Raw genomic sequence first — 22,511 nt, 5'->3', positions numbered from 1 at the left:
AGGTGATTGGATGGCCGTACAAGGTGACCCCCGAAACTGTGTCTGCTCCACCCCCTTGTGTTCTGTCAGCTTCATTGGAAGGCAGGTGAGACATCAGGGGTGTAAAAGGCCTCTGATATTCCATCCAGCGTTTCCCATCCATAGGATGCACTTGTACGCCCTTCATTGGGAAGGGTGATATCTCTGTCATCTCTGCAGCTGCAGAGCCAACAATTCCCTTCTATGCAAAAGTAATCCTAGCAGCTGGATTACTTTTAGAGGTGGCAGAAGGGTGTCCCCTCCCCCCTCCCGACGCCTCCTCCACCTTTACCACAAAACAATTGTGATTTTTCCATGAGAGAAATGTCAGAATTGGCCGGGGTGGCAAGTGGTTAAAGTGGAACTTCACTCTCTCAATCAACATGGACTATTTTTAATCTGACTATTTTTGCCTGAGCTAAGGGCAGATGCATTTCAGGAAGTAAATGCTGCGTGAATCATCTGCCCTTACTCAAGAGGGTCACAGCAAGAAATGCGGGGGGGGGGGGGGGGGGGTTCAAAATGAATTCTCAGCAAAATAAGTCATGGAGACATGGATGGATGGGGGAGTTTGCTTTGAATATTAACAATGGGTTAAATAGCATTCTTGATTTGTGGTGCTTAGATGCAGCGCAGTTCCACATTACAGAGAAGCTGTCACACAGAGTTTGTCACATGGGGTAGATTTCATTTGTGTGCCCGAAACCTAAAGCGATTCTAAACATTGATTTTTTTTCTTTAAATAACAAACATTTCTATACTTACCTACTGTGTGCAGTGGTTTTACACAGAGCAGCCTGGGTCCTCGTCTTCCCGGGTCCCCCGCAGGCTCTCCTGGCCCTTCGTTTCTGTTGGGTGGCCCCACAGCAAGCATTTTGCTATGGGGGCACCCGCTGCTCCTTGTGTCCATTCACATATGGAGCCGCCGCTTGGCCCTGAGCTCTCTCTCTCCTGATTGGCTGACTAGCTGTGATTGACAGCAACGGGAGCCGATGGCTCTCATTTGCTGTCTCAGCCAATGAGGAGGCAGAGACCTGGGACAGGTGAGGTTGTCATTCACATTGCTGGATCAGGTAAATATTGGGGGGCTGGGGGCATTGCTGCACTCAGTAGGTTTTTTACCTTCATGCATACAATGTACAAAGGTACAAAACCTTGAGCCTGTACAACCACTTTAACTTTAGTTATTGTGCCCCTGATAAACCATTGCACAAATAACACGTGACATACAAAATTGGAACTGCCATCATTTTATTCTGCAGGGTGTCTGCTCTCAGAAAATGTGTGAAGTTTGGGGGTTTTAACTAATCTTCAGGCCTAAAATGATGTTTTAAATGTGTGTAGAAACAAGCAGAAATGTCTCTGGCAGCGGAAAGGTTAAAGGGCCAGCTCCCACGGCTGGTAAGGGTTAATGATGGGGCAAAGGGCCTACATGGAGTACGCGGATCTTGCGTTTGTTTCTGTGTCGGCTTAGAGGGCGGACCGTGGTGAAGAAGTCAGCATTACCTTTGTATGTTGGTAGTTTTCATCAGAACTGGGGATTCCTTTTAAGTCAATGAGACACAATAACCTGGCAGATGATCTGACTTCCCATTAAGCCGGCATGTCGCCGATCCCAAATAAATGGACAACCTTGACTTGCCCTCATGTGGAGGCGCCTCTGTGAAGGATTTGGAAAACATTTCAGGCTTTTTTCTGCCTGGCCAAGTGCATGACACGCCGAGAACGAGACGGTCCGTTTGTGTCTCCCCGTTACCAACAACTGTCCTCAGATGCAGCGAACATACTAATCAGAGAACGCCGTAGGTCTTATGTCTGAAGCCCCGAAATACCGATCCATTCGTGCTCTCTAGCAATCAATTGGGAGAAATTCTCTGCGGTTCTCTAGGCTGGTGATGGGAGCTGCTCGGCGGCAGCTATCTGGGATCACAGCTATTACCTGGGACACAGTAAAAACTCCCATAGACTGTAATGACATCTGGCAGATGAGGTCTGGGAATGCATACAACTCGGGGATTACCTGGACCATTTCTTTTTAATATGAAGACGCAGGAAAGTCATATCGCTGAAATTCAGAGATCGCAGGAGGGAGGGGTCAGAGGGACGTGGAATTAGTTAGAAACAGTCTATTATTGGATTTGGAGAAATACGCTATTTATTGTAGACTGGATCCTTTTCACTTTCATGATAATTAAAGGAAAGTTGTACGGAGTTTCTCTAAAATTGCAAGTCACCTGATTGTTCTACTGATCTGTTGCCTTCAGTACTCTGAACTTTTATGCAGATCAGGGATTCTAATTTTAAAGTGGAACTAAACTGTATCTGAGCACCATAAACTGAGAGTGCGATTTCATCCATTTTTATCCATCTACCCATCCATCTATGTCTCCGTGCTTTATTTTGTTGAGAAATCACTTTGAAAAACACCTTTTTAGATTTCCAGCTGTGGCCATCTTGAATAAGTGCAGAAGATTCATGTAGCTTCTACTTCCTGGAATCCATCTGCCGTTAGCTCAGGCATGCAGACAGGAGGATGTGCTTGGGTGAGAAAGTCCCCACTCCTCGCCTCCAGATGAAAGGAAAAAAATGCCCATGAAGACTCCTGGGATCTATGACATCATAATGGCCCAGAAACCGGAAGCAACTCAAGAAATGTGAACAAAAAAGTTTAACACAAGTAAATAGAATATACCTTCCTATCTATCTAGCAGTAAAAGGATTAAAAATAGGAAATGTTGATTAAGAGAGAGAGGTTAACTTCACTTTAAATTCGGGCTAAAGTTTTATTTGCAAAAATGCAGTCTGCATCTCTTGTATGATGTCCACAGTCTCTGACCATCTCTTGTATCATGTCCACAGTCTCTGACCATTTCTTGTATCATATCCACAGTCTCTGACCATCTCTTGTATCCTGTCCACAGTCTCTGACCATTTCTTGTATCATGTCCACAGTCTCTGATCATCTCTTGTATGATGTCCACAGTCTCTGACCATCTCTTGTATCATGTCCACAGTCTCTGACCATTTCTTGTATCATGTCCACAGTCTCTGACCATCTCTTGTATCCTGTCCACAGTCTCTGACCATTTCTTGTATCATGTCCACAGTCTCTGATCATCTCTTGTATCATGTCCACAGTCTCTGACCATCTCTTGTATCCTGTCCACAGTCTCTGACCATTTCTTGTATCATGTCCACAGTCTCTGATCATCTCTTGTATCATGTCCACAGTCTCTGATCATCTCTTGTATCATGTCCACAGTCTCTGACCATCTCTTGTATGATGTCCACAGTCTCTGATCATCTCTTGTATGATGTCCACAGTCTCTGATCATCTCTTGTATGATGTCCACAGTCTCTAACCATCTCTTGTATCATGTCCACAGTCTCTGACCATCTCTTGTATCATGTCCGCAGTCACTGACCATCTCTTGTATCATGTCCACAGTCTCTGACCATCTCTTGTGTCATGTCCGCAGTCTCTAGTCATCTCTTGTATCATGTCCACATTCTCTGACCGTCTCTTGTATCTTGTCTGCAGTCTCTGACCATCTTTTTTATCATGTCTGCAGTCTCTGACCATCTCACAGCCACCCCCTGACAACAAAACAAGAGGTCTTTAAATAATCTTTGTCATTTTACCAGCTTGACCTCCATGGTCCTGTCACATATTAATAAATGGCGGCCTTGCCTATTCCTGAGACAGGACCTTGGAGCTTACAGCTAAAATCCATAGCCCACTTTTACTTAAAGCAGAACTCTGGCCAAAATCTTCATTACATGTCCTTGCTGATTTCCTACCTTCACTGAATATGTCTTCCATCTTCTGGTTCATTCAGTAGTTGCTGTGAAATAATCTTTTCATTTTCAAGTCAAACCGTTAATGTTCCTTGGTTTCCTGTTTGTAAGAGCGGTGGCTGCTATGCCACTGGTCTTGGCACATCCCTTCTGTAGTTCTTTCTCCAGGAAGCAGTGATGTAATTCAGCCCCACTTGCAGTGGTGGGCAGACCGAGACTCTCAGACACATTTAACATGTGCAGGCCTAGTGTACCCGCCCACATTCATTACAATTCCCTGTGGTTGATGGGAACTGTAGTTTCCTTTTACTGCAGAGAGAGGAGAGGATATGATGTAATCCCGGCTGTTACTCCTCCTCCTTGGTACAGAAGATACTGTTATCTTTTGAATTACAGAGATGAGGTCATGAAATTTCAATTAGACTTTTCTCCTAAATGGTAAAGATTTTGAACATTTTATTATCTGTTTAGTGTTTTGTGTAGGGTGGTGTACTAATGGGTGATTTTTATGCCTATCCCGGAGTTCTTCTTTAAGTGTGGCCTTTTTAAAATGTCAAGGACTGCACTTGAGGCTCTTCGTATTAAGCAAGTTGACCACCACCGGAATAAATGGGTCCGCATGGAGTAACTACTTCAAGTGTTTGTTCACCTTCTCATTCTGTTCATTTTTTCTGGAAAGGTGAACCAACCCTTTAAGGAGCCTGTAGCAGCAATCAGTCTGGTAGGATTGCACATTGCTCCATCCATGTGTGCTATGATCCATTGCTTTGGAATACCGATAGCTATTGGTGGAGCTCACCACCAAGCAAACCATCGTAAACGAGATGGTGAATGCATCTGGCCATACACCAGGATGTTCGTTTGAAAATGTTCTTTTTGGGTGTTGATTTGAATTTCCAAAGAGTAGTGGGTTCAAATCAATGTTTGTTTTCAAATGTAGTGATGAGAAAATTCGAAGGAGCAGGATGGAAGGTTGCTTTAAATAAATTACCTTCTAACAGAGAATGCGGATTTTGTTCAGGAAATTACATTTCGTTCCAAAACTGAGTGTTAAAAGGAAGAGAAATTTTGAAGTCGGATGTTCGCACGGTCAACACATGTACAAAGGATTTGCAGATGAACGTTTGAAAATCTACTAGTGTATAGCCAGCTTTACTGCTCTCCAGCCAACCAGGTTGGATGGGTTGACTGCCTTCTTCCTCATCTCAAACAATGGTTCTTCCCACCACGCTGGCTATCATGTCGCTGCAGGATGCCTGGACCACCATTTCCAAATATATATATAAAAAAATGCCTTCAGTTATGACTGCGATCTCTTCTACAGGAGGAGGGATGCCCGCCCCCCTCCCCCGCCACCAATTCCTTTCCTGGGCTCTCTCATTCCATTGGGGATCCTGGGACCGCTCCAACTGGCAGCACCGACTTCAATACACACAGAGAAAGGAGCTGATGTAGTTCCTCCCTCTCTGTGGGATCACAAAGTGGAAGCGACAAGGATTTTGTCAATTTTGGTTCTGTGTTTACTGGGCAGTTGCCGACCAGCTACTGAGCAGATCCATATGTGTCTGATCAGCTGCATTGGAGGCCAGAGGAGAGATTTTATAGAGCCAGATGTCTCCATAAAGAGGACCTGTCATAGCCCATGCTGTCACAAGGGATGTTGTACATCCCTTGTGACAGCAATAAAGTTGATTTATAAAAAAAAAAGTTAAAAAGTTAAAAAAAGTTAAAAAAAAGTTTAAAATAAAATAAATTATTAAACAAATGTTTTAAAGTACCCCCCCCCCCGTGTTAATGTGCAAATACATACACATACCTAAGTCCAGCATACATATGTAAATGGTGATCACACCACAGATGTGAGGTATCAACACGAAGGTCAGAACAAGAACAATAATTCCAGCACCAGACCTCCTGCATCACTCTAAACTAGTAACCTGTAGAGGCTTTTAAAGTGTCACCTGTGGAGATTTTTAGGTACCGTAGTTTGTAGATGTTCCACGAGTGTACTGCACAGTCTATTCCAAATCAAAACAAAAAGAAAAATGTTTCAAATTTGTTATTACTTTCCAAAAAGTGAAGAAAAAGGAATATTTGGCTGTTCAAAAAAAAATACATGACTTGTTGAAGTATTTGGATATGTTCAATCTGATCCATGATCCCTGGTATGCGATAAATAGGCCCAACACCGTAGTATGAGACATATCCCCATATCATGATGCTTGCACCACCATGCTTCACTGTCTTCACAGTGTACTGTGGCTTGAATTCAGTGTTTGGGGGTCGTCTGACAAACTGTCTGCAGCAGATCCAAAAAGAACAATCTTGCTTTCATCAGTCCACAAAATGTTGCGCCATTTCTCTTTTGCCAGTCAATATGTTCTTTGGTAAATTGTAACCTCTTCACCAGTCATTTTTCCAACAATGGGACTTGCGGGGGCTTCTTGCAAAAATCTTGGCTTCACGTAGGCATCTTCTAATTGTAACAGTCCTCACAGGGAACTTTACACCTTCTTTCATCTTCCTGGAGCTGATCATTGGCTGTGTCTTTGCCATTTTGGCTATTATTCGATCCATTCAAATGGCAGTTTTCTGTTTACTTTCACGTTTTGGTTTCCATTTTACAGCATTTGAGATCATTTTAGCTGAGCAGCCTATCAGTTTCTGCGCTTCTTTATATATTTTCTCCTCTCCAATGAACTTTTTAATCAAAGTACGCTGTTTTTCTACACTTTGTCTGGAATGACCCGTTACTCAGATTTTTAGAGATATATTATATATAGAGGTATATCCCTTTCAGCAACACTGGCTATATCCATATGAACGTCCAACCTCCAGGAGACACAATATACCGGGCAGAAAACAAACCTTCCTCACAAATTCAGTATTCAGTGTCTCTCCAAAGAAAAGCCAAAGGGATCTGCAATAATGTTCTGCCATAAAAAAATGTTTTTTATTAAAACCCGACCGGTACGTACATAATAGGAAGAAAGAAGAGCGCACAATCATACAAAACGCACTCATATCTACATCTCATTGGTTTGTTTGTATTCCCACAGATGAGGTGCCCAGTTTTTATTTCTGGGGCCTGTTTGTTGCCACCTTAGGCAGACTGTCATGGTTATTATATGTGATTTATTTTGTTATTATATACAGTACATGTTGTTCCTTAAAGCAGTTAGGGTGGATACTGTCATCTCTAGGTGCATGGAGTACACTCACAGTCCTAGAAAGCTGTACTCTAAATACAGATATGAGAAATGTTTTTCCTGTCAGAAGATTTTTATATCTGTTCATCCATTGCTGGGATTTCCACAGCTCTGCCAGACAGCACAGCCAAGCAGACAAGACTACTTACAGTTAGGAAATACATTGGTGTCCTCTGTTCACCCCCAACCGTCTGATTGGATGGTGAAACAACAACAGCAGACTGATTAGGTCATCTCTTTGCTCTCTTCTCCTATCAGTATGTTCTATGTTGGTACATGTGCATGCAGCACACCTGATTGGCTCTCGGTTCTGCCCCTTCTTCTTCCAGTGCTGCTGCATAGTAAGAGGCTGATACCAAATCAATTTCAGGCACTTCCACTAGTGGCATTAAAAAACACACATTTCAAGATTTATTAAGCCCTTCCTGTCGGATGTATGTATATATGTGGCAGCACAGAGATTGGCCGTATTCTGTGCCTCCTCGTATACGCATACCTGTTTTGTGTTGGCAGCATGCCCCCAGCACTCTGACAGTACCGTCGCTGACAATTGGAAGCTGGTAGGATGGGCTTCCAATTATCTAATCATCCAATCACAGTGATCACATGGTGCGGAAGCTGAACAAGCAGGTAACGATGCTTCGGTGTTACTATCTCTTAAAAGGCTGGGAAGAAGGGGTTAATGAATACAGAGTTGCATTCATTTGTGTCTATTATATCTGTCTGGAGATTAGTCCAAAGATGTACAGTTTTTATTCAACTGTGTGTGGCAAAATATCCTAAAAATCCAGAGCTATGAACAGGGGATTATAAGAAGATCCTGGGATTTCCCGCTGTAAACGCATGTGTTCTGTATTGCAGACATCTAGAACTGCATTCACCTGATGCCAAGCATACTGCGGTGCTGCGAGGAAAAGATCCTGCGGTGGCCCAGACCTGGTTCAACGCAATTCACGGGGCGGTGACGGAACTTCTTCCCAAGGTGATGGCCGAAGTCCAAACTCAGCTGAGAAAAAACAGAATCTCTGGAAGTCATGAAATTCGGCACATGGGCTGGCTAGCAGAAAAGGTCAGTTTGTTGTGTCTTTGGCTTTATATTGTTTATCTCACGAGCTAAATGACCATAAAAATGTCTCATCTGTAGTCCCTTTAACCCTTTTCCGCCTACTCCGGTGTCCTTGTACAAAGTTTTGACTGCCTGGGGGGTGGGAAGATTTTTGATCATGTGACTACTGTGTTTTGCTGTCATAGTGGTCACATGATCAGGAGTCGTTCCACTGGCTATGGATTATTAGTGAGGGCTGAGATCTGTCTTTGACAGCCCAGTGTCTGTGCTGGGAGCTTGCAGTGAGCTTGTTCTCAGCACAGAAACATTGGCTGCCCAACAACGCACATGTGTGGGTGTTAAAGCCCGCCCTTGCGGCTGCAAATATGTGTTATTTGGGTGACAACAGGTTAAAGTGGAACTTAACCCCCCCCAGGTTTAATTTTACTGTAAACCCCCTCCTACCTTGTGTGCTGGGGTGAACTTAAATAACATACCCAGCCATCAACTGCAGCATTGCCCTGCAGTAATCTGCTGAAAGCGGAACCCACAGGGCCTTGTGCCGCCATCATTGGAGACAGCTTTCTCTTCCAGGTCCTAGCAAGCAGCTCCCGATGACACTCCACTGCACATGCACAGCGTATTGTACATTGCCCCAAAGCCACTTGGGACACATGATGTTGGTATCCTAGGGGGCTTCAGGTGGGGTGGGGAGGATGTCATTCGTGCCTAAGCGAGGAACGCGGAAGCATGGGGTGTGTTCTCCTAAAAAAAATGAAATACAGAACTACAGGAGTTGGACAAAAATATGGAAACACTACATGATTTGCAGGTGTGAAAGTGACGACATGGTTTGCCTTGAAAGCGGAAGTGACGTAACATTCTTTTGCTTCAGCTGTGTGATGAGACACCTAGCTAACAGGTGGAAAACTTCACTTCCATCATTTACTGCGTGCGCAGCTAATAATATGGAGTCATGTCAGAGCTTACTGAGCTTCAAAGAAGGCCTGTAGGAGAAGATATATGGTCCTTGCTTTCCATTGACCGTCTGTATATGCTGTGTAGGACCACATGACCTATGGTCTTATTCTTTGGTAAGAGGCTGTGTATGGTGTTGGTGGAGGATCTCTTCTCTCCCTCTTTGGGGCAATTCACCACCCTTTTTCCAGCATGTACTACAAGTCCCAACAGTCTTAGTGGCTGTCAGCTTTTGGTCCTCAATGAACTACCACAGTGCTGTTAGCGTTGTGGTGGTACATTGGGTCTTCCTGCCAGGCTGGATCTGCTTGCCCATACAGGATGTGCGATCACACTGGTAGTCTGCAGGAGACCTACATGGCTCCTGTGATCTGTTGATCGCTGGTGTAATGCTTTCCAAGGTCCTAGTTCAAAGTATAATAAATGCTCATTTTTTTACTTGCAAAAAAAGTATAATTTTTTGTCAAAAGGTGAACTTTTCCTTTCAAAATAATATGTCGTCGACATTCCCATATGTACAGTATTTTTCGCTCCATAAGACGCACTTTTTCCCCCCAAAAAATGGGGGAAAATGTCTGTGAGTCTTATGGAGCGGCTGGCCCGGTGTTCCCCCTGTCGCCGCTGCCGTGTTAGAATACCGGGCTGGCCGCTCGGCTCTACTGTGCAGAAGATCCTGCTCCTCGGTCCAGCGGTGTCCTGCTTTCACCGGCTGTCTTCTCCCTGGCGCTGGCATCTTCAGTGTGGGCACCCAGCTGTGACAGCTTGTGTCTTCACAGCCGGGTGCCCACTGCGCATGCGTGAGGAGCGCTGTACTTTGTGAATGGCCCCGTAGTTTTGTAGGACCTGTCTGGTGTCCCAGGTGTCCGGATTACTGAAGATGCTGGCACCTGCACCCAAAGCCAAATGAAGAATCGGCTCAAGGGAGGACAACGCTGGATACCTGGACAGGTAATAGTATTTGTAGCTGCTGACTTTCATTTTTTGGGGGGGAGCCTGGAGGTCCACTTTAAGCACTGGCTCCCATGATGGCGACCTGTGTTCTGCGTGTAGGCAGCCCATTCATTTCACTGGTCTGCCCTACCTGCAGAAACAAGAATAGAAGAATTTTCGCATCACTACGATTGAAAGAACATTACTGAAGATTAGAAAATCAAACTCATGTTTCTGAAATTAAAATTTTCTACTGAAGTTCTAGCTTTGAGCACAGAAATATTGAAATAATCATATCGCTAGGGAGGTTAAAGTAATAATCAACCCTTAGCTTTTTTTTTGCTTAACACATTGGGCACAATGAAGAAATCTTTCCCTAGTAAACCGTTCGTTAGAATTCATAACCCAGCACTTGCAGTTTACAACTTTCAATGCGTCTGGCTCCTGCTCTCTCAGTGCTGCTTCCCTGAACTTCCAGTTTTCACAGGAAAGAATTAAAGTGGAATTCCAGGCAAAACCTACTCTTAAAAATGCTCCCTCCTAACACCTATTCTGACTAAGCTGTATAAGAAAGATTTGAATACTTAATTGTCACATGGACTCAGCACAGCTGCAGAAGAGAGGAGGGAGCACCGACAATGGATGGGCTTTTGAAGCCTGTGGGTGATGTCACCACTCCAAGGCATCACTAGCTGTTGTTGGAGCGCTCTCTCTCCCCTGCAGCCTCTGCTGGCTGATCCAGGGAAGATCACATGACCAGATCAAAGTGGCCTGGAAATAGCTAAGTATACATATCTTTCCTACATGGGTTAGTCAGAATAGCTGGGGGGGAAAGGAGCATTTTTAACAGTGGACAGTGGAGTCTCCAGCCTGTTAGCTTGAATAAGAGAGTGGGGAGGAGGAAGGTGGATCAGGGGAGTGCCTTGTCATCCTAGGCTACAGGGCTGTGTGTTTCTATTGATGCACACAGTGTAGAGAGACTCAACTCAATGCAAGAGTGGCTCCATAGGATGCTGAAAGAGAAAAGAGCCACTCTGAAACAGGAAACCTGGGGCACTAGCTTACACTGGAACATAAAAAAAGATTAAAACATAAAGAAGTTGCATACTGTGTGAGCGATTAAATCAGCTGCTGAAAGTGCTTAAAAAGACTGAGCGCTTAATATCACTTTCAAGCTTTTCTATTGGAAAACTGCCGTAAAGCATATGTCCATCCAGAAGTTTTTTTCTTAGTTTTGGATATACTGGGGAAGGGATTGGACCCTTGTCATGTCAGGGGGTCTTCAAATTAGATATTTCTCCTCAATTCCTATGCAAATATCAATGTTTTACTAAACAGGAAGTGGGGAGAACTCTCCAATGGCAACCAGACAAACACGGCCTTCAGTCTATCTGCAGTGTTTTTACATCTTCTCTGCATATGTGCCCAGAGGGCGCCAAAAGCAAGAAAAGAGATGGATTTTGTATTTCCGATGACTGTGAAGTCTGTCTCGCTGCTTCCCTCTACTGGTGGCCAAGAACAGCTGCTGCAAGAAGAGAAAAAGTGTGCATACTGCTCACAGGCTGGAGATTTCTGTGTCTGAAATGCCTGGTTATCACCTAAACAGGAATTGGACTTATTAGGGCATTCTTCAGGCCAAGTAATTAAGGACAAATGTTTAAAGTGCACTTATGCTTTAAGGAAATAGTTAGACCAGCCTTTCTCAACCTTTTGTACCATGAAGGGACCCCTGAAACAGAAAGGTTTTCAGGTGTCAGGAGCCCTCCAGTAAAATGATTAGCCCAGCAGTTCATAGCACATTAGTCTGATCAGTAGATTGCAGAGAGTTTAATAACAGACTACAGAATGGGGTGCACTTAAGCTCTTGCCAGCAGTGCAATGCATATATGCAGCAGCAAGAAAGGTGGGCTGTAATGTCCAGCCACCGCACATACTGTATGTGTTGCACATACGGTAAATAATTCAACTGTGCGAAGGACGGGTCGGGTTAAACCAGAAGTGTTTTATTAGGAATGGCTGTAACAAACACAGAAAACCCTTAATTACATGTGACTGGATATGTTCACTGTAATCACTGTCCTCTATACATTACTAAATATTTCCATATACATTACTAAATATTTCCATATACATTAATAAACATCTTTAATCGCAATATTGAATATCTAGACCTCTGCAGATATGCTAGTGACCTATTCTGCATAACAATAGCGTATTACAATAGAAAAATCACATTCCCTGTATCTTAGCGCCAAATCACATAGCTGCAATATATATTCACATTTATGCTACAAGTAATCTGATTGCATAATAGTAACAGCGGCATTCACTGATCACCAGGGTACATGTTAAGTCATTTTGTCCTATTTATCATGTTAAACAGCCTCCTGCTTACCTGTAACAAACACAGAAAACCCTTAATTACATGTGACTGGATATGTTCACTGTAATCACTGTCTTGTAGGAAACAAAGTGTTAGGTTTTTAGTTCCTACTTCTGTGTCTTCCTATTATCACAGGATGTAGTTCTGCCCTCTTGTGATGGTACAATAAAAATGCAATCACTAGTATCTTCTATTGACAAAGATAGATTACTGTTATATTAGGTATTTTAATTTTATGGGGCTGCCTATTTTCTATACCTCTTACACTCTCCCCCACAAATTGTTATGTCGTCCCTGACATACGCAGAACTTTTTTAAGAAAACATTCTTTTACTTGTCTAGTAGTAACCATAGGAAGCCAATGGTAAGTAGTAACCAAGTTACTTGAGGAAACATCCTCCCTGTGACATCTACTCCCTATTACATCACAGCTTCCCACCAGGCCCACAGCGCTATAGTACCTGGCAAGATATAGTTGCGTGTAACCAACTATTTAGTAAAACCCCTTTCTATACATATCTGTATAGGTTACTAAGTTTAGACAAAGGTGATGAGAAACTAGGGAACATCTTATTACTTTTATACCTTATTATCATAATGGCAGAATACCCATTGTACATCAACAATGCAGCATAACGTTGACATCAACTGCTCTGTACTTTTATCGGCCGACTTTGTATCTTTGTAACATCTAGTTCCCTCACCTAAAACTGTTTCTGCCTGACCTACAATATCTGCAGTACAAATGCAATTATATTTTTCCTTACTTGAACCAACAGAAAAGCAACATATAATTATTCTGGTTTTGGTAATTAACTTTGGTATAGTGTCCCAAATAGTAAACAATGGATCAATAAACATAATCACTTCTACCAACTTCTATAGTCTTCAGCAAAACATTCTGAACTGAAATACCAGCTAGAGTCAACAGGTAATGTAGGAATACTGTCTATAACCTGTATAGATGAAACTCTGGTAACACTACTGGGTTGACCTAAAGTGTCATATGTCAAAATCTTTGGTTGTCTCCTGTTCTTGTAGGGTTGTATTCTACATTGAGGAAGTGAATCTGAAAGGTCCTCATTCTCCTCTACATCACTTTCAACAAGTTGTTCTGTGTTCTCTGTTGCTGGGCATTCTTCTTCTATACCTCCAAATGCATACTCAGTTTGTTCAATTTGATCTGTAGGCTCAGTCTCTCTGACTCCTTCTATATCATACTCACTTCCAGCTGACGTGGGTAGAACTCAATAGCTTCTGGATTTAGCTCTGTACTTTCCTCTGGGTGGTCATGCTGGGTGACTGGTATGAAAGATCTCCAGTGTCTTTGTTCGTGATCTGATTCATTTTCTGATTCTCCCTCAGATGTCTGTGTAGGTTGTTGAGTTGTATTTCGATCCTTCCCTTGCTTTCTTGCACTGGTTCTTTTGGGTATTTGTTGACCTTGGTCGCTAGGTAGATAATCACATGGCAATAGTAAGTTGCGATGTAAAATCCTTGCTCGGCCTTTTCCAGTTTCTGGTTTGATTTCATACACTGGACTGTCTGCACACTTCTTTTTAAGAACAACATGTATGGTATCTTCCCAAAATGATCTCAATTTTCCTGGACCTCCTCTTTCGGTAAGATTTTTGACTAGAACTTTGCTACCTGGTAGAAGTTCAGCTCCATGAATTTTCTTGTCATAGTGTTCTTTTCCTCTCTGTGCAGCTTGAGTAGCTATTTTTGAAGCAACCTTATAGGCCTCAGACATTCTATCTGTCCATATGTTCACATATTCAGAGTAGGTCTTGTATTTTTCAGTTACTGGAGTGTCAAACATACTATCAATGGGTAGTCTTGGAGACCTTCCAAACAGTAGAAAGAATGGAGATTGTCCTGTAGCTTCACTTCGAGTACAATTATATGCATGGACTACCTTTGCTAGTGAATTTTTCCAGTCCTTTTTGGAATCTGGTGACAGGGTACGAAGCATGGATAGCAGGGTACGATTAAATCTTTCAACTTGCCCATTACCTTCTGGGTGATATGGCGTTGTGTGAGAATTTTTGATGTGGCAGTGCTTCCCTAATGTCAAAAACAAGTGATTTTCAAACTCTCTACCCATATCATGGTGAATTCTGGTAGGAAATCCGAATTTCAAGACAAAATCATTGAGTATTTTGTCAGCAACAGTTTTTGCGGACTTGTTCTTGGTTGCATATGCCTGAGCAAATTTTGTAAAATGATCTATTACCACTAAGATATACTCATATCCACCTTTACATTTCTCAAGATGAAGAAAGTCAATGGAGACCATCTCAAAAGGATAAGTTGTCACAATATTGTTCAACGGGGCCCGAACAAGCTTATTTGGCCGTTTGTCTTTCAGACAAGTACATTGACGTGTGATGTAATGCTCAGTGTCCCTTTGCATATGTGGCCAAAAGAATCTTTCTCTGATTAAATTTACAGTCCTTTCTACTCCTAAGTGTCCCATCTCTTCATGTAACTCCTTCCATACTAAGTGATGGTACAACTTGGGCAACACTAGTTGAGAACCAGATGATGTTTTCCGTCTCAAAATGTTATTGTCGTCGAGGTAGAGTTTGGTCCACTGTTTCATAAGTATGAAAAGATCAACAGGTTCACCTTGTCGTTCCTGTTTGGATGGAAACTTGTTTTGGCTTTTATACTCCCATACTTTTCCAATCACAGAGTCTTCCTTCTGTGCGGTTCTTATTGTCTCTTTTGGTATTTGAGTTACCTTCTTTGGTGCTGCATCAGTTGTATTGGCAATCGTCATTGGACATAGCCAAGGTATCCTTTCTTTTTGATGTGCTTGAATTGCTTGGGTTATGCAAGTGATGACTTTGGGGTCTACTGCTTGTGAACATTGTTGCATGTATTGTTCAGGACTCAATGGCATACGAGAAAGTACATCTGCATCAGCATTCCTTCTCCCAGGACGATATTTAATAGTGAAGTTGAAGTCAGCTAGTTCTGCAACCCATCGATTTTGCTGTAGTGAGGACATAGGTTAGTGGATTGTTGTCAGTATATACAACAAATGATGGACAGTAATATAGGTAATCTCGGAATCTATCACATATTGCCCACTTCATTGCTAGAACTCGAGCTTCCCTGAATGCATGTGGTAGTTTTTCTCAGCAGGTGTGAGAGTTCTAGACCCATAAGCAATCACCTTTAGTTTCTCCTCTTGCTCTTGGTATAATACGGCTCCTAGTCCTTCTTGTGAGGCATCACAGTGAAGAACAAAGGGTTTGGAATAATCGGGGTAACCCATAACTGGAGGATGAGTTAACACTTCAATGAGCTGGTTCAGTACTATCTGATGATGGTCAGTCCAGGCTATAGACTGATAGGATGGAAGTTGACCTTTTGACTTTGGGATTGGTTTCCTCCTCTTCTTTGTCTGGTTATCTGGTGTTGAGGTTGTGGTAGGTGTCAAACCTGCTGACAATAGTTCATAGAGAGGTTTGGCAATTCTGGAGAAGTTTTGAACATAAGGGCGATAGTAGGAAATAAATCCTAATAGTTTCCTGAGTTCTCCGACAGTCTTTGGTTGGTTGTTTCTTAAGGCAAGAACAGGTGCCGTGTCAGCCGGGTCCATAGAGTGGCCTTCTTTTGACACAATCTTGCCCAGGAATCTGACTTTATTTTGAAAAAGTTCACACTTCCTGGCTGTTAACTTGATTCCGTGTTGTTGGTAACGTTGGAGTACTGACCGGACATGCTCCACATGCTCCTGGAATGATTTACTATGAACAAGGTTGTCATCTAAGTATGGCAGGCAAATCTCATCTCTCAGTCCTATTAAACATGTCTCCATACTGCGTTGGAATTCGGCTGGTGCAGAGCTCAGACCAAAGGGTATTCGGATCCATTCATACAAACCCCAAGGTGTAATGAATGCTGTCAATGGTCGACTGGCTTCTTCCATAAATCCTTGATGGTATGCTTTCCCCTGGTCTAGCACAGAAAACCATGAACTTCCTCCTAGACTGTCCAGCATGTCTTGGATTCTAGGAATTGGATGACGGTCAGGAATGGACTTCTGGTTCAACTCTCTATAATCGCAACACAGTCTTAAACTGCCATCTTTCTTTCTTACGCACACAATGGGTGAGGAATATGATGATTTTGATTCTGCAATCCATCCTCGATTTATCAGATCCTGCAGATATTCCTTAACTTCTTGGTGCAGTGGTTTCGGCACAGACATGTAAGTTCTCGTGACTGGTGTACTGTCTTTGAGACGAATCTGTAACTGTAAAGAAGGAATACATCCTACATCAGAGTCATCTTTGGCAAAAGCATTGCATTCTTCCCTTAGCATTTCTTTGACGATTTGTTGATCTTCAGGAGGGAGGTGTTTCAAAGGCACTGGCGGGTCCCAGCACTCATGATTATCATCCCCCACCCGCGGATAAGTCTCATTTGGATTTCCAATTTTCCCTTTTGGTCCTACCTTGAGTGTCTGTGGTTCAGAGGTCACCGAATTAGTAAACACATTTGCTGATTGTTTCAATTGTACTTGAGCCAGATATGTTGTTTTTATGGGCTCTACACCTCCAATCTTTGTTTGACCTGGTAACACAATGTCCCGTTTAGTTGTATTCCAAACTGGAATGGTCAGTTTGGAGAATTGTCCTCTTTGAAATGAGACTAGTGTCTCACCAATATGCAGTCCATCCGGCAGGTGATAAGCCTCACTCGGTGTAAACAAAACTGTCTGAGCCTGCAAGGACGGTTTGGTGTGAGCACTACACCGGATGTATGTTACAGTATTTGCAGGGATTCTTTGGTTCTCAGTACCAGTCTTTACGATAGCACCACTGGTTTCCCTACAGTTGGCTTGTAGTAAGCTTACAAGGACTTCTGCTTTGGGGGTTGGCAGTTCCAAAGCTGTTCTTAATATGTCCACAAAACCTGGGATAACTTTCTTCCCATCAGCAACTGTCTCTTTGAATGTTTCTTCAATTATATTATAGCCGATAATTGGCTTCTCAGCCACTTTCTCATCCTCAGAGACTACTAGTGGTACTAATAACTGTTTGGTAGTATTACTGCTCGATGTAAGCTGAAAGGTTACCTCAATCCAACCTGAGAACGGAATCTCTGTCTCATTTGCTTTCCCTTGGAGTACCCCTGGTCCCAGCAGTTCTTCAAACGATCGGAGCACAGTGTGTGGCAGTACTCGCTGTCTCCAGCCCTCATTGATAATGCTAACCTGAGAGCCAGTATCCCATAAGGCCTGGACAGGAGTGTTGTCCATTTCACAGTTCACAAGGCATCTCTTTCCAATAAGACCCAGTAGCTTGTTGTGCTTTTTCAAAGTGATGCCATTCACATTGGTTGGCAATTTTTCAGCTGTCGGGGATAGACTTTGAGCAGGGCAGGTTGACGTTTTCCTCCAGTAGCCTGCGTTTAACTTTCCAGCCAGAGCTCTGATGGTAGGTTGGGGACTGGTTTCTTTACTACTGACATGATTTGCACTTTGGGACGCAGGTTTGGTTCTGGCACAGGTTACTGTCGGTCCCTTAACAGCAACCTTCTCCCGTTTAACTGATTTTGTTTGGCCGCTCTACATTGTCTCGCCCTATGTCCAGCTCGACCACAGTTAAAGCAATGGTCACATGCAGTTCTCTGATCAGTCTTTTCACAAGATTGACAAGTCCCTGTCCCTCGTCCAACAGTTGTTCTAGGTCCTCCAAAGCCATGTTCTTGTCGAGTTCTCTAATCTTGGAGAAGTGTTTTCATATCGAATATTTCTTGTTGCAACTGTATTACAATCTTTTCAAGGTCAGAGTTACTCTTTGAAGGCTGTTGGATTGCCAGACTACTTGTTTGTGATGGAAGCAAAGGGATGGTGCCTGGTACCTGAGAACAATGGAGGATGTTGGCCTGGCACTCTCTTCCCTTCGTCAGGTTACTGTGCTCAGATTTCTTTTGTTTCTGCTCCCTTTCCATCTCCATGTTTGTAGCCTCATTCATCTTCTCTATGAGCAACTCATCTGAGACTGTAGGATCGTCCAAGTGTTGTTTTAGTTGAAACTTGATATGGTCACTTCTCAGTCCAGTGCCCACTGACCTTAAGAATTTCTTTTGTATAAATTCAGTGCCAAAGTGTTCATCTGAACCTTCCCCTTGTGAAACGAACAGCAAACGGTCCTTCAATGCAATGGCCCTAAATAGGAAGTTCTGGGGAGTCTCTTTACTATTCTGTGATATATTGATCAATTGTTGGTATAGTTCGGAAGCATTTTCCTCTTTATAATGGCTTTTTAGGATTCTCTTGAGTGGCACTAGGGTCAGTCCACTCTTCAGCTCTAGCATGCCTCTGAGACTTGACCCAGGACTAATGGCTTTCACCACAGCTTCCACAAGCTCTGACTCGGGATACCCCTTTTGCAGTCCCATGTCAATCTGGTACATGAGGTTAGTATAGGACAGCTTATCTTTCTGTTCCTTTTCACCTATCTGACCAGCAATTTTAAAGTCCTTTCTGATTGTAACTTCTGGCAAGTTAGTATGGGAAAGTCTCTGAGCAACTAGATTAGGGTCTTGATTTGCAGAACTTCCTTTTGAGTCTTTGTCTTTAGTGCTAAGTTCTTTCATCTGTCCCTCTATCATCTTGGCCGTTTCTTGAAGTTTTTCCTGTATACTGTAGTATTGCTGTTTTAAATCCTTTAACTGTTGTTCTGCCTGAAGGTCTTTGCCACTATCGCTTGGTGCTTCCATGTTATCTCTCTTCTCTAACTCACCAATGAATTTCTTGGTTGCCTGCAGAAATTGTGTCACCACTTCTTCACTTTCAGTCTCTACCAGTTCATCTAACACCTCATTCACTATCCGCATGTAATGGCGCCGGGTTTTTCCTTTTGCCATACTTGCTTCGGAGGCCTTTATAAACTGGCAAGTCTCCATGAGATCATCGACTGTCATGTGAATCAGGTGTCCACTGATTTCGTCTTGCAACTTTTCGATATCCATACTCCTAATGTTTTTCTGTAACTTCACCACGGACAGCGTAGTCACTCCTTTTCACTTCCGTGACCTTTCGGCGTGCCTTTCACCCGGCCCCACGTTGGGCGCCAATTTTGTTGCACATACGGTAAATAATTCAACTGTGCGAAGGATGGGTCGGGTGAAACCAGAAGTGTTTTATTAGGAATGGCTGTAACAAACACAGAAAACCCTTAATTACATGTGACTGGATATGTTCACTGTAATCACTGTCCTCTATACATTACTAAATATTTCCATATACATTACTAAATATTTCCATATACATTAATAAGTATTTTCATATACATTAATAAACACCTTTAATCGCAATATTGAATATCTAGACCTCTGCAGATATGCTAGTGACCTATTCTGCATAACAATAGCATATTACAATAGAGAAATCACATTCCCTGTATCTTAGCGCCAAATCACATAGCTGCAATATATATTCACATTTATGCTACAAGTAATCTGATTGCATAATAGTAACAGCGGCATTCACTGATCACCAGGGTACATGTTAAGTCATTTTGTCCTATTTATCATGTTAAACAGCCTCCTGCTTACCTGTAACAAACACAGAAAACCCTTAATTACATGTGACTGGATATGTTCACTGTAATCACTGTCTTGTAGGAAACAAAGTGTTAGCTTTTTAGTTCCTACTTCTGTGTCTTCCTATTATCACAGGAAGTAGTTCTGCCCTCTTGTGATGGTACAATAAAAATGCAATCACTAGTATCTTCTATTGACAAAGATAGATTACTGTTATATTAGGTATTAGGCTTTGGATTTTAATTTTATGGGGCTGCCTATTTTCTATACCTCTTACATATGCATCCACGCCGGTCTGAGGTTGACAGCATTCTTTGATCATACTGACTCAAAGCTGCTGACTGGGAGCCAGCAGGACAGGCTTCTGATCTCGTGACCAGTGTGGGAGCCAATCACAGCAGTCATCTGATACAGAAGCTGTGCTGGTGACCCTTTAACTGGGCTTCAATGCCCAGGAGGCGGCATGTTGTGATTGGCTCCCACAGTGATCACATGATTGGGAGACCGATGGCTATTAGTTAGCAGCCTTGATCAAGAGCTGTCACTGACAGCTTGGTCAGGGTGCTTGAAGTGCAGTTAGCATGCTCTCCTCAGACCTCTATGGATGCTGAGCCCCTTTCTTTGCTCCGCATTACATGGTCAGCAAGGGGTTAATTAGGAAATTAAAGCAAAAATAGTAATTGTCGGTGGTGGTCGGTGTAAAAGTCACTTCTTACGTTGGTGGTCAGTGTACGCAATCTGCCACTACTCTCTTCTCAAGGAACCCCCTAGTAACCTCTAAAGCAGGGGTCTCCAAACTCTCTAAACAAAGGGCCAGTTTACTGTCCTTCAGACTTAAGGGGGGCAGACTGTAGGAAGTCAAAGAAGAAAATGTCCTGGCTTCACTGGGAGTAAATAATGCTAAATCTTTGGAACTAGGGGAGGAATAGTGCCCTATCATTGGTGTCATTGGGAGCAATAAAGCCACATCATTGGTGTTGGTGGGAGGAATAGTACCCCATCATTGGTGTCAGTGGGAGGAACAGTGACCCATCTTTGGTGTCAGTGGGAGGAATAATGCCCCATCTTTGGTGTCAGTGGGAGGAATAGTGTCTCATCAGTAGTGTCAGCGGGAGGAACAGTGCCACATAATTGGTGTCAGTGGAATGGCTTGTGCCCCAACATTTGTGTCAGTGGGAGGAATTGTGCCCTAATGTTGGTGTCAGTAGGAGGAATTTTGCCCCATCATTGGTGTCAGTGGGAGGACTAGTGGCCTGCCGTTGGTCTCATTGGGAGGAACAGTGCCCCATCATTGATGTTAATTGGAGAAATAGTGCCTCATGGTTGGTGTCATTGGAAGGAATTGTATCTAACATTGGTGTCAGTGATAGAAATTGTGCCTCACTGTAGGTGTCAGTGGAAGGAATAGTGCCCCACTGTTGGTGTCTTTGGGAGGAATTGTGCCCCATTGTTGGTGCCAGTGGGAGAAATTGTGCCCCATCCTTTGTGTGTTTAGGAGGATTTGTGCCCCACTGTAGGTGTCAGTGGAAGGAATAGCGCCCCGTCGTTCATGTCATTAGGAAGAATAGTGCCCCATCATTGGTGTGATTGGGTGGAATTGTAGACTATCATTTGTGTCAGTGAGAGGAATTGCGCCCTATTGTTGGTGTCAGTGGCAGAAATGATGTCCCATTGTTGAGTTACTGGATGGAGTAGTGCCCCAAGGGCGGGATGAAAGCAAGCCAAGGGCTACATTCACTCCGGGCCACAGTTTGGAGACTACTGCTCTAAAGGAACCTCTGGATTCCCCCGAAACCCTGGTTTAGGAAAGGCTGAGTTAGACGCAACACAGTATTATATACCCAATCTTTTGTTTGTTGGGATTTCTGGTCTCCCCGTTGCATACAGTTTTATGAAAATAGAGCTGTTCTGGTTGATAAATTGAAGCGATAATGCTGGAGAAGCAGAGTCTTCCTATCCATTGTATGTTTCTCCAGCTCTTGAGGCCGATGTCTCACTCATCTTCCCCGTGCCACGAAAATGCTGATAGGAAGCTGCATTAACAAGATCACATTTCCTAATAGGAAAATGAGGTAAAAGCCTGAGGGAGCCAGGCACACATTTCCCTATAATTTTGGTTTATCTGTATGTTTTCAAGGCTCTGTATAGGCAGAATTAGATATCTGAGTATTTAAGTGAGATAGAAAGAAATATGGTGCCTGAGTGTTCAGGAACACTATTATTATCAACAGATAAGAGATTGTCAGCTGTAATATGTGTACATATAGACGGGGTGGACAAAATAACGGAACCTGATGGATGTGTCAGCCTGGTGTTTTTGGACCACAAGCGGTTGTCAATGGTTTAAGAATTTAGATTAATCTAGGTCCCAGTTGTATAAATTTCATTTTTTACTCTATATTTAAGTACCAATAGTTACAAGCAGGAGACGGTAAAAGGTGAGTGTGCCAGCATCAGCTGCCATTGAGGCTGTAGGCATACGGTCCTAGGAGGTCTCGGATCTGGAAGAAAGTTGGTTCTGGAAGACTTGCCTCTGCCAAACGCTGTGTTCGCAGGTCTGTGCAGGAAGCAACTGGTTATA

The 22,511-nt window shown here is 43.1% G+C and overlaps 1 long non-coding RNA gene across 3 annotated transcripts in view; it reads left to right on the top strand.

Annotated features, from left to right (window-relative positions):
• The window catches only part of LOC149462064 (uncharacterized), a 443,072-nt gene that overhangs the window by 68,768 nt on the left and 351,793 nt on the right, over positions 1-22,511 (top strand). For all 3 annotated transcript variants that reach the window (XR_016312738.1, XR_016312736.1, XR_016312737.1), the window contains exon 2: positions 7,887-8,094. This is a non-coding gene — a long non-coding RNA (uncharacterized LOC149462064). The remainder of the gene's footprint in view (positions 1-7,886; positions 8,095-22,511) is intronic.

Source organism: Staurois parvus, unplaced genomic scaffold (assembly GCF_062004578.1).
Source record: "Staurois parvus isolate SC_StPar_1 unplaced genomic scaffold, SC_StPar_1.0 ptg000187l, whole genome shotgun sequence".
NCBI lineage: Eukaryota > Metazoa > Chordata > Amphibia > Anura > Ranidae > Staurois > Staurois parvus.
Note: the sequence above shows the minus strand (reverse complement) of the source record. Positions and strands in the feature narration are given on the sequence as shown.